The following is a 12,067-nucleotide window of genomic DNA, read 5'->3' on the forward strand; positions in this document are numbered from 1 at the left end:
CTTACAATTGCCTGTGAAACGCAGTTTCTTTGCAGGCCTGATCTGGCTGAAGTAGAACTTCTGCCCTGGGTGTGGCACCTAGCCCTAGAGCGGAAAGGCACAACGTGCAGTCTGCATTCGAAAGGGCGAGTTGGGCGCCAGAGCATCTTGCTTCCAGCTCTTTGGGAACCTAAGAAACAACTCGCTCTGCACAGTGCTGTTACAGCCTACCGGGAACATCTCTTAAAAAGGCCTGTGAAACGCAGTTTCTTTGCAGGCCTGATAAGGCTGAAGTAGAACTTCTGCCCTGGGTGTGCCACATTGCCCTAGAGCTGAAAGGCACAACGTGCAGGCTTCTTAACAAAGGGCGAGTTGGGCCCCAGAGCATCTTCCTTCCAGCTCTGTGGGAAGCTAAGAAACAACTCGCTCTGCACAGTGCTCTTACAGCCTACCGGGAACATCTCTTACAAAGGCCTGTGTGATGCAGTTTCTTTGCAGGCCTGATCTGGCTGCAGTAGAACTTCTGCTCTGGTTGCTCCACATTGCCTTAGAGCTGAAAGGCACAACGTGCAGGCTTCTTAACAAAAGGCGAGTTGGGCCCCAGCGCATCTTGCTTCCAGCTCATTGGGAAGCTAAGAAACAACTCGCTCTGCAAAGTGCTCTTACAGCCTACCGGGAACATCTCTTACAAAGGCCTGTGAAACGCAGTTTCTTTGCAGGACTGATAAGGCTGAAGTAGAAGTTCTACCCTGGGTGAGCCACATTGCCCTAGAGCTGAAAGGCACAACGTGCAGGCTTCTTAACAAAGGGCGAGTTGGGCCCAAGAGCATCTTCCTTCCAGCTCTTTGGGAAGCTAAGAAACAACTCGCCCTGCACAGTGCTCTTACAGCCTAAGGGGAACATCTCTTACAAATGCCTGTGAAATGCAGTTTCTTTGTAGGCCTGATCTGGCTGAAGTAGAACTTCTGCCCTGGGTGTGCCACATTGCCCTAGAGCTTAAAGGCACCACGTTCAGGCTTATTAACAAAGGGCGAGTTGGGCCCCAGAGCATCTTGCTTCCAGCTCTTTGGGAAGCTAAGAAACAACTCGCTCTGCACAGTGCTCTTACAGCCTACAGGGAACATCTCTTACAAAGGACTGTGAAACGCACTTTCTTTGCAGGCCTGATCAGGCTGAAGTAGAACTTCTGCCCTGGGTGTGGCACCTAGCCCTAGAGCTGAAAGGCACAACGTGCAGGCTTCTTAACAAAGGGCGAGTTGGGCCCCAGAGCAGCTTGCTTCCAGCTCTTTGGGAAGCTAAGAAACAACTCGCCCTGCACAGTGCTCTTACAGCCTAAGGGGAACATCTCTTACAAATGCCTGTGAAATGCAGTTTCTTTGCAGTCCTGATCTGGCTGAAGTAGAACTTCTGCCCTGGGTGTGCCACATTGCCCTATAGCTGAAAGGCACAACGTTCAGGCTTCTTAACAAAGCGCGAGTAGGGCCCCAGAGCATCTTGCTTCCAGCTCTTTGGGAAGCTAAGAAACAACTCGCTCTGCACAGTTGTCTTACAGCCTACCGGGAACATCTCTTACAAAGGCCTGTGAAACGCAGTTTCTTTGCAGGCCTGATCTGGCTGAAGTAGAACTTCTGCCCTGGGTGTGCCACATTGCCCTAGAGCTGAAAGGCACAACGTGCAGGCTTCTTAACAAAGGGCGAGTTGGGCCCCAGAGCATCTTGCTTCCAGCTCTTTGGGAAGCTAAGAAACAACTCGCTCTGCACAGTGCTCTTACAGCCTACTGGGAACATCTCTTACAAAGGCCTGTGAAACGCAGTTTCTTTGCAGGCCTGATCTGGCTGAAGTAGAACTTCTGCCCTGGGTGTGGCACCTAGCCCTAGAGCGGAAAGGCACAACGTGCAGTCTGCATTCGAAAGGGCGAGTTGGGCGCCAGAGCATCTTGCTTCCAGCTCTTTGGGAACCTAAGAAACAACTCGCTCTGCACAGTGCTGTTACAGCCTACCGGGAACATCTCTTAAAAAGGCCTGTGAAACGCAGTTTCTTTGCAGGCCTGATAAGGCTGAAGTAGAACTTCTGCCCTGGGTGTGCCACATTGCCCTAGAGCTGAAAGGCACAACGTGCAGGCTTCTTAACAAAGGGCGAGTTGGGCCCCAGAGCATCTTCCTTCCAGCTCTGTGGGAAGCTAAGAAACAACTCGCTCTGCACAGTGCTCTTACAGCCTACCGGGAACATCTCTTACAAAGGCCTGTGAAACGCAGTTTCTTGGCAGGCCTGATCTGGCTGAAGTAGAACTTCTGCCCTGGGTGTGCCACATTGCCCTAGAGCTGAAATGCACAACGTGGAGGCTTCTTAACAAAGGGCGAGTTGGGCCCCAGAGCATCTTGCTTCCAGCTCTTTGGGAAGCTAAGAAACAACTCGCTCGCAGTGCTCTTAAAGCCTAGCAGGAACATCTCTTACAAAGGCCTGTGAAACGCAGTTTCTTTGCAGGCCTGATCTGGCTGAACTAGAACTTCTGCCCTGGGTGTGCCACACTGCCCTAGAGCTGAAAGCTACAACGTGCAGTCTCCTTTCCAATGTGCAAGTTGGGCCCCAGAGCATCTTGCTTCCAGCTCTTTGGGAAGCTAAGAAACAACTCGCTCTGCACAGAGCTCTTACAGCCTACCGGGAACATCTCTTACAAAGGCCTGTGAGATGCAGTTTCTTTGCAGGCCTGATCTGGCTGAAGTATAACTTCTGCTCTGGTTGCGCCACATTGGCCTAGAACTGAAAGCTACAACGTGCAATCTGCTTTCCAAAGTGCGAGTTGGGCCCCAGAGCATCTTGCTTCCAGCTCTTTGGGAAGCTAAGAAACAACTCGCTCTGCACAGTGCTCTTACAGCCTACCGGGAACATCTCTTACAAAGGCCTGTGAAACGCAGTTTCTTTGCAGGCCTGATCTGGCTGAAGTAGAACTTCTGCCCTGGGTGTGCCACATTGCCCTAGAGCTGAAAGGCACAACGTGCGGGCTTCTTGACAAAGGGCGAGTTGGGCCCCAGAGCATCTTGCTTCCAGCTCTTTGGGAAGCTAAGAAACAACTCGCTCTGCACAGTGCTCTTACAGCCTACCGGGAACATCTCTTACAAAGGCCTGTGAAACGCAGTTTCTTTGCAGGCCTGATCTGGCTGAAGTAGAACTTCTGCCCTGGGTGTGCCACATTGCCCTAGAGCTGAAAGGCACAACGTGCAGGCTTCTTAACAAAGGGCGAGTTGGGCCCCAGAGCATCTTGCTTCCAGCTCTTTGGGAAGCTAAGAAACAACTCGCTCTGCACAGTGCTCTTACAGCCTACCGGGAACATCTCTTACAAAGGCCTGTGAGACGCGGTTTCTTTGCAGGCCTGATCTGGCTGAAGTAGAACTTATGCTCTGGGTGTGCCACACTGCCCTAGACCTGAAAGCTACAACGTGCAGTCTCCTTTCCAATGTGCGAGTTGGGCCCCAGAGCATCTTGCTTCCAGCTCTTTGGGAAGATAAGAAACAACTCGCTCTGCACAGTGCTCTTACAGCCTACTGGGAACATCTCTTACAAAGGCCTGTGAAACACGGTTACCTTGCAGGCCTGATCTGGCTGAAGTAGAACTTCTGCCCTGGGTGTGCCACATTGCCCTAGAGCTGAAAGGCACAACGTGCAGGCTTCTTCACAAAGGGCGAGTTGGGCCCCAGAGCAGCTTGCTTCCAGCTCTTTGGTAAGCTAAGAAACAACTCGCCCTGCACAGTGCTCTTACAGCCTAAGGGGAACATCTCTTACAAAGGCCTGTGTGATGCACTTTTTTTGCAGGCCTCATCTGGCTGCAGTAGAACTTCTGCTCTGGGTGTGCCACATTGCCCTAGAGCTGAAAGCTACAACGTGCCGTCTGCTTTCCAAAGGGCGAGTTGGGCCCCAGAGCATATTGCTTCCAGCTCTTTGGGAAGCTAAGAAACAACTCGCTCTGCACAGTGCTCTTACAGCCTACAGGGAACATCTCTTACAAAGGCCTGTGACACGCACTTTCTTTGCAGGCCTGATCAGGCTGAAGTAGAACTTCTGCCCTGGGTGTGCCACATTGCCCTAGAGCTGAGAGGCACCACGTTAAGGCTTATTAACAAAGGGCGAGTTGGGCCCCAGAGCATCTTGCTTCCAGCTCTTTGGGAAGCTAAGAAACAACTCGCTCTGCACAGTTGTCTTACAGCCTACCGGGAACATCTCTTACAAAGGCCTGTGAAACGCAGTTTCTTGGCAGGCCTGATCTGGCTGAAGTAGAACTTCTGCCCAGGGTGTGCCACATTGCCCTAGAGCTGAAAGCTACAACGTGCCGTCTGCTTTCCAAAGGGCGAGTTGGGCCCCAGAGCATCTTGCTTCCAGCTCTTTGGGAAGCTAAGAAACAACTCGCTCTGCACAGTGCTCTTACAGCCTACAGGGAACATCTCTTACAAAGGACTGTGAAACGCACTTTCTTTGCAGGCCTGATCAGGCTGAAGTAGAACTTCTGCCCTGGGTGTGGCACCTAGCACTAGAGCTGAAAGGCACAACGTGCAGGCTTCTTAACAAAGGGCGAGTTGGGCCCCAGAGCAGCTTGCTTCCAGCTCTTTGGTAAGCTAAGAAACAACTCGCCCTGCACAGTGCTCTTACAGCCTAAGGGGAACATCTCTTACAAATGCCTGTGAAATGCAGTTTCTTTGCAGGCCTGATCTGGCTGAAGTAGAACTTCTGCCCTGGGTGTGCCACATTGCCCTATAGCTGAAAGGCACAACGTACAGGCTTCTTAACAAAGCGCGAGTAGGGCCCCAGAGCATCTTGCTTCCAGCTCTTTGGGAAGCTAAGAAACAACTCGCTCTGCACAGGGCTCTTACAGCCTACCGGGAACATCTCTTACAAAGGCCTGTGAAACGCAGTTTCTTTGCAGGCCTGATCAGGCTGAAGTAGAACTTCTGCCATGGGTGTGGCACATTGCCCTAGAGCTGAAAGGCACAACGTGCAGGCTTCTTAACAAAGGGCAAGTTTTGCCCCAGAGCATCTTGCTTCCAGCTCTTTGGGAAGCTAAGAAACAACTCGCTCTGCACAGTGCTCTTACAGCCTACCGGGAACATCTCTTACAAAGGCCTGTGTGATGCACTTTCTTTGCAGGCCTCATCTGGCTGCAGTAGAACTTCTGCTCTGGGTGTGCCACATTGCCCTAGAGCTGAAAGCTACAACCTGCCGTTTGCTTTCCAAAGGGCGAGTTGGGCCCCAGAGCATCTTGCTTCCAGCTCTTTGGGAAGCTAAGAAACAACTCGCTCTGCACAGTGCTCTTACAGCCTACAGGGAACATCTCTTACAAAGGCCTGTGAAACGCAGTTTCTTTGCAGGCCTGATCAGGCTGAAGTAGAACTTCTGCCCTGGGTGTGGCACCTAGCCCTAGAGCTGAAAGGCACAACGTGCAGGCTTCTTAACAAAGGGCGAGTTGGGCCCCACAGCATCTTGCTTCCAGCTCTTTGGGAAGCTAAGAAACAACTCGCTCTGCACAGTGCTCTTACAGCCTACCAGGAACATCTCTTACAAAGGCCTGTGAAACGCAGTTTCTTTGCAGGCCTGATCTGGCTGAAGTAGAACTTCTGCCATGGGTGTGCCACATTGCCCTAGAGCTGAAAGGCACAACGTGCAGGCTTCTTAACAAAGGGCGAGTTGGGCCCCAGAGCATCTTGCTTCCAGCTCTTTGGGAAGCTAAGAAACAACTCGCTCTGCACAGTGCTCTTACAGCCTTCTGGGAACATCTCTTACAAAGGCCTGTGAAACGCAGTTTCCTTGCAGGCCTGATCTGGCTGAAGTAGAACTTATGCCCTGGGTGTGGCACCTAGCCCTAGAGCGGAAAGGCACAACGTGCAGTCTGCATTCGAAAGGGCGAGTTGGGCGCCAGAGCATCTTGCTTCCAGCTCTTTGGGAACCTAAGAAACAACTCGCTCTGCACAGTGCTGTTACAGCCTACCGGGAACATCTCTTAAAAAGGCCTGTGAAACGCAGTTTCTTTGCAGGCCTGATAAGGCTGAAGTAGAACTTCTGCCCTGGGTGTGCCACATTGCCCTAGAGCTGAAAGGCACAACGTGCAGGCTTCTTAACAAAGAGCGAGTTGGGCCCCAGAGCATCTTCCTTCCAGCTCTGTGGGAAGCTAAGAAACAACTCGCTCTGCACAGTGCTCTTACAGCCTACCGGGAACATCTCTTACAAAGGCCTGTGAAACGCAGTTTCTTGGCAGGCCTGATCTGGCTGAAGTAGAACTTCTGCCCTGGGTGTGCCACATTGCCCTAGAGCTGAAATGCACAACGTGGAGGCTTCTTAACAAAGGGCGAGTTGGGCCCCAGAGCATCTTGCTTCCAGCTCTTTGGGAAGCTAAGAAACAACTCGCTCTGCACAGTGCTCTTACAGCCTAGCAGGAACATCTCTTTCAAAGGCCTGTGAAATGCAGTTTCTTTGCAGGCCTGATCTGGCTGAACTAGAACTTCTGCCCTGGGTGTGCCACACTGCCCTAGAGCTGAAAGCTACAACGTGCAGTCTCCTTTCCAATGTGCGAGTTGGGCCCCAGAGCATCTTGCTTCCAGCTCTTTGGGAAGCTAAGAAACAACTCGCTCTGCACAGTGCTCTTACAGCCTACCGGGAACATCTCTTACAAATGCCTGTGAAACGCAGTTTCTTTGCAGGCCTGATGTGGATGAAGTAGAACTTCTGCCCTGGGTGTGGCACCTAGCCCTAGAGCTGAAAGGCACAACGTGCAGTCTGCATTCGAAAGGGCGAGTTGGGCGCCAGGGCTTCTTGCTTCCAGCTCTTTGGAAAGCTAAGAAACAACTCGCTCTGCACAGTGCTCTTACAGCCTACCGGGAACATCTCTTACAAAGGCCTGTGAAACGCAGTTTCCTTGCAGGCCTGATCTGGCTGAAGTAGAACTTCTGCCCTGGGTGTGCCACATTGCCCTAGAGCTGAAAGGCACAACGTGCAGGCTTCCTCACAAAGGGCGAGTTGGGCCCCAGAGCAGCTTGCTTCCAGCTCTTTGGGAAGCTAAGAAACAACTCGCTCTGCACAGTGCTCTTACAGCCTACCGGGAACATCTCTTACAAAGGCCTGTGAGACGCAGTTTCTTTGCAGGCCTGATCTGGCTGAAGTATAACTTCTGCTCTGGTTGCGCCACATTGGCCTAGAACTGAAAGCTACAACGTGCAATCTGCTTTCCAAAGTGCGAGTTGGGCCCCAGAGCATCTTGCTTCCAGCTCTTTGGGAAGCTAAGAAACAACTCGCTCTGCACAGTGCTCTTACAGCCTACCGGGAACATCTCTTACAAAGGCCTGTGAAACGCAGTTTCTTTGCAGGCCTGATCTGGCTGAAGTAGAACTTCTGCCCTGGGTGTGCCACATTGCCCTAGAGCTGAAAGGCACAACGTGCGGGCTTCTTGACAAAGGGCGAGTTGGGCCCCAGAGCATCTTGCTTCCAGCTCTTTGGGAAGCTAAGAAACAACTCGCTCTGCACAGTGCTCTTACAGCCTACCGGGAACATCTCTTACAAAGGCCTGTGAAACGCAGTTTCTTTGCAGGCCTGATCTGGCTGAAGTAGAACTTCTGCCCTGGGTGTGCCACATTGCCCTAGAGCTGAAAGGCACAACGTGCAGGCTTCTTAACAAAGGGCGAGTTGGGCCCCAGAGCATCTTGCTTCTAGCTCTTTGGGAAGCTAAGAAACAACTCGCTCTGCACAGTGCTCTTACAGCCTACCGGGAACATCTCTTACAAAGGCCTGTGTGATGCACTTTCTTTGCAGGCCTCATCTGGCTGCAGTAGAACTTCTGCTCTGGGTGTGCCACATTGCCCTAGAGCTGAAAGCTACAACGTGCCGTCTGCTTTCCAAAGGGCGAGTTGGGCCCCAGAGCATCTTGCTTCCAGCTCTTTGGGAAGCTAAGAAACAACTCGCTCTGCACAGTGCTCTTACAGCCTACAGGGAACATCTCTTACAAAGGCCTGTGACACGCACTTTCTTTGCAGGCCTGATCAGGCTGAAGTAGAACTTCTGCCCTGGGTGTGGCACCTAGCCCTAGAGCTGAAAGGCACAACGTGCAGGCTTCTTAACAAAGGGCGAGTTGGGCCCCAGAGCATCTTGCTTCCAGCTCTTTGGGAAGCTAAGAAACAACTCGCTCTGCACAGTGCTCTTACAGCCTACTGGGAACATCTCTTACAAAGGCCTGTGAAACGCAGTTTCTTTGCAGGCCTGATCTGGCTGAAGTAGAACTTCTGCCCTGGGTGTGGCACCTAGCCCTAGAGCGGAAAGGCACAACGTGCAGTCTGCATTCGAAAGGGCGAGTTGGGCGCCAGAGCATCTTGCTTCCAGCTCTTTGGGAACCTAAGAAACAACTCGCTCTGCACAGTGCTCTTACAGCATACCGGGAACATCTCTTAAAAAGGCCTGTGAAACGCAGTTTCTTTGCAGGCCTGATAAGGCTGAAGTAGAACTTCTGCCCTGGGTGTGCAACATTGCCCTAGAGCTGAAAGGCACAGCGTGCAGGCTTCTTAACAAAGAGCGAGTTGGGCCCCAGAGCATCTTGCTTCCAGCACTGTGGGAAGCTAAGAAACAACTCGCTCTGCACAGTGCTCTTACAGCCTACCGGGAACATCTCTTACAAAGGCCTGTGAAACGCAGTTTCTTGGCAGGCCTGATCTGGCTGAAGTAGAACTTCTGCCCTGGGTGTGCCACATTGCCCTAGAGCTGAAATGCACAACCTGCAGGCTTCTTAACAAAGGGCGAGTTGGGCCCCAGAGCATCTTGCTTCCAGCTCTTTGGGAAGCTAAGAAACAACTCGCTCTGCACAGTGCTCTTACAGCCTACCGGGAACATCTCTTACAAAGGCCTGTGAAACGCAGTTTCTTTGCAGGCCTGATCTGGCTGAAGTAGAACTTCTGCCCTGGGTGTGCCACATTGCCCTAGAGCTGAAAGGCACAACGTGCAGGCTTCTTAACAATGGGCGAGTTGGGCCCCAGAGCATCTTGCTTCCAGCTCTTTGGGAAGCTAAGAAACAACTCGCTCTGCACAGTGCTCTTACAGCCTACCGGGAACATCTCTTACAAAGGCCTGTGAAACGCATTTTTTTTGCAGGCCTGATCTGGCTGAAGTAGAACTTATGCTCTGGGTGTGCCACACTGCCCTAGACCTGAAAGCTACAACGTGCAGTCTCCTTTCCAATGTGCGAGTTGGGCCCCAGAGCATCTTGCTTCCAGCTCTTTGGGAAGCTAAGAAACAACTCGCTCTGCACAGTGCTCTTACAGCCTACTGGGAACATCTCTTACAAAGGCCTGTGAAGCACGGTTACCTTGCAGGCCTGATCTGGCTGAAGTAGAACTTCTGCCCTGGGTGTGCCACATTGCCCTAGAGCTGAAAGGCACAACGTGCAGGCTTCTTCACAAAGGGCGAGTTGGGCCCCAGAGCAGCTTGCTTCCAGCTCTTTGGTAAGCTAAGAAACAACTCGCCCTGCACAGTGCTCTTACAGCCTAAGGGGAACATCTCTTACAAAGGCCTGTGTGATGCACTTTCTTTGCAGGCCTCATCTGGCTGCAGTAGAACTTCTGCTCTGGGTGTGCCACATTGCCCTAGAGCTGAAAGCTACAACGTGCCGTCTGCTTTCCAAAGGGCGAGTTGGGCCCCAGAGCATCTTGCTTCCAGCTCTTTGGGAAGCTAAGAAACAACTCGCTCTGCACAGTTGTCTTACAGCCTACCGGGAACATCTCTTACAAAGGCCTGTGAAACGCAGTTTCTTGGCAGGCCTGATCAGGCTGAAGTAGAACTTCTGCCCAGGGTGTGCCACATTGCCCTAGAGCTGAAAGCTACAACGTGCCGTCTGCATTCCAAAGGGCGAGTTGGGCCCCAGAGCATCTTGCTTCCAGCTCTTTGGGAAGCTAAGAAACAACTCGCTCTGCACAGTGCTCTTACAGCCTACAGGGAACATCTCTTACAAAGGACTGTGAAACGCACTTTCTTTGCAGGCCTGATCAGGCTGAAGGAGAACTTCTGCACTGGGTGTTGCACCTAGCACTAGAGCTGAAAGGCACAACGTGCAGGCTTCTTAACAAAGGGCGAGTTGGGCCCCAGAGCAGCTTGCTTCCAGCTCTTTGGTAAGCTAAGAAACAACTCGCCCTGCACAGTGCTCTTACAGCCTAAGGGGAACATCTCTTACAAATGCCTGTGAAATGCAGTTTCTTTGCAGTCCTGATCTGGCTGAAGTAGAACTTCTGCCCTGGGTGTGCCACATTGCCCTATAGCTGAAAGGCACAACGTTCAGGCTTCTTAACAAAGCGCGAGTAGGGCCCCAGAGCATCTTGCTTCCAGCTCTTTGGGAAGCTAAGAAACAACTCGCTCTGCACAGGGCTCTTACAGCCTACCGGGAACATCTCTTACAAAGGCCTGTGAAACGCAGTTTCTTTGCAGGCCTGATCAGGCTGAAGTAGAACTTCTGCCATGGGTGTGGCACATTGCCCTAGAGCTGAAAGGCACAACGTGCAGGCTTCTTAACAAAGGGCAAGTTTTGCCCCAGAGCATCTTGCTTCCAGCTCTTTGGGAAGCTAAGAAACAACTCGCTCTGCACAGTGCTCTTACAGCCTACCGGGAACATCTCTTACAAAGGCCTGTGTGATGCACTTTCTTTGCAGGCCTCATCTGGCTGCAGTAGAACTTCTGCTCTGGGTGTGCCACATTGCCCTAGAGCTGAAAGCTACAACCTGCCGTTTGCTTTCCAAAGGGCGAGTTGGGCCCCAGAGCATGTTGCTTCCAGCTCTTTGGGAAGCTAAGAAACAACTCGCTCTGCACAGTGCTCTTACAGCCTACAGGGAACATCTCTTACAAAGGCCTGTGACACGCACTTTCTTTGCAGGCCTGATCAGGCTGAAGTAGAACTTCTGCCCTGGGTGTGGCACCTAGCCCTAGAGCTGAAAGGCACAACGTGCAGGCTTCTTAACAAAGGGCGAGTTGGGCCCCACAGCATCTTGCTTCCAGCTCTTTGGGAAGCTAAGAAACAACTCGCTCTGCACAGTGCTCTTACAGCCTACCAGGAACATCTCTTACAAAGGCCTGTGAAACGCAGTTTCTTTGCAGGCCTGATCTGGCTGAAGTAGAACTTCTGCCCTGGGTGTGCCACATTGCCCTAGAGCTGAAAGGCACAACGTGCAGGCTTCTTAACAAAGGGCGAGTTGGGCCCCAGAGCATCTTGCTTCCAGCTCTTTGGGAAGCTAAGAAACAACTCGCTCTGCACAGTGCTCTTACAGCCTTCTGGGAACATCTCTTACAAAGGCCTGTGAAACGCAGTTTCTTTGCAGGCCTGATCTGGCTGAAGTAGAACTTCTGCCCTGGGTGTGGCACCTAGCCCTAGAGCGGAAAGGCACAACGTGCAGTCTGCATTCGAAAGGGCGAGTTGGGCGCCAGAGCATCTTGCTTCCAGCTCTTTGGGAACCTAAGAAACAACTCGCTCTGCACAGTGCTGTTACAGCCTACCGGGAACATCTCTTAAAAAGGCCTGTGAAACGCAGTTTCTTTGCAGGCCTGATAAGGCTGAAGTAGAACTTCTGCCCTGGGTGTGCCACATTGCCCTAGAGCTGAAAGGCACAACGTGCAGGCTTCTTAACAAAGAGCGAGTTGGGCCCCAGAGCATCTTCCTTCCAGCTCTGTGGGAAGCTAAGAAACAACTCGCTCTGCACAGTGCTCTTACAGCCTACCGGGAACATCTCTTACAAAGGCCTGTGAAACGCAGTTTCTTGGCAGGCCTGATCTGGCTGAAGTAGAACTTCTGCCCTGGGTGTACCACATTGCCCTAGAGCTGAAATGCACAACGTGGAGGCTTCTTAACAAAGGGCGAGTTGGGCCCCAGAGCATCTTGCTTCCAGCTCTTTGGGAAGCTAAGAAACAACTCGCTCTGCACAGTGCTCTTACAGCCTAGCAGGAACATCTCTTACAAAGGCTTGTGAAACGCAGTTTCTTTGCAGGCCTGATCTGGCTGAACTAGAACTTCTGCCCTGGGTGTGCCACACTGCCCTAGAGCTGAAAGCTACAACGTGCAGTCTCCTTTCCAATGTGCGAGTTGGGC

The sequence above is a fragment of the Equus caballus genome, chromosome 9 (assembly GCF_041296265.1).
Source record: "Equus caballus isolate H_3958 breed thoroughbred chromosome 9, TB-T2T, whole genome shotgun sequence".
NCBI lineage: Eukaryota > Metazoa > Chordata > Mammalia > Perissodactyla > Equidae > Equus > Equus caballus.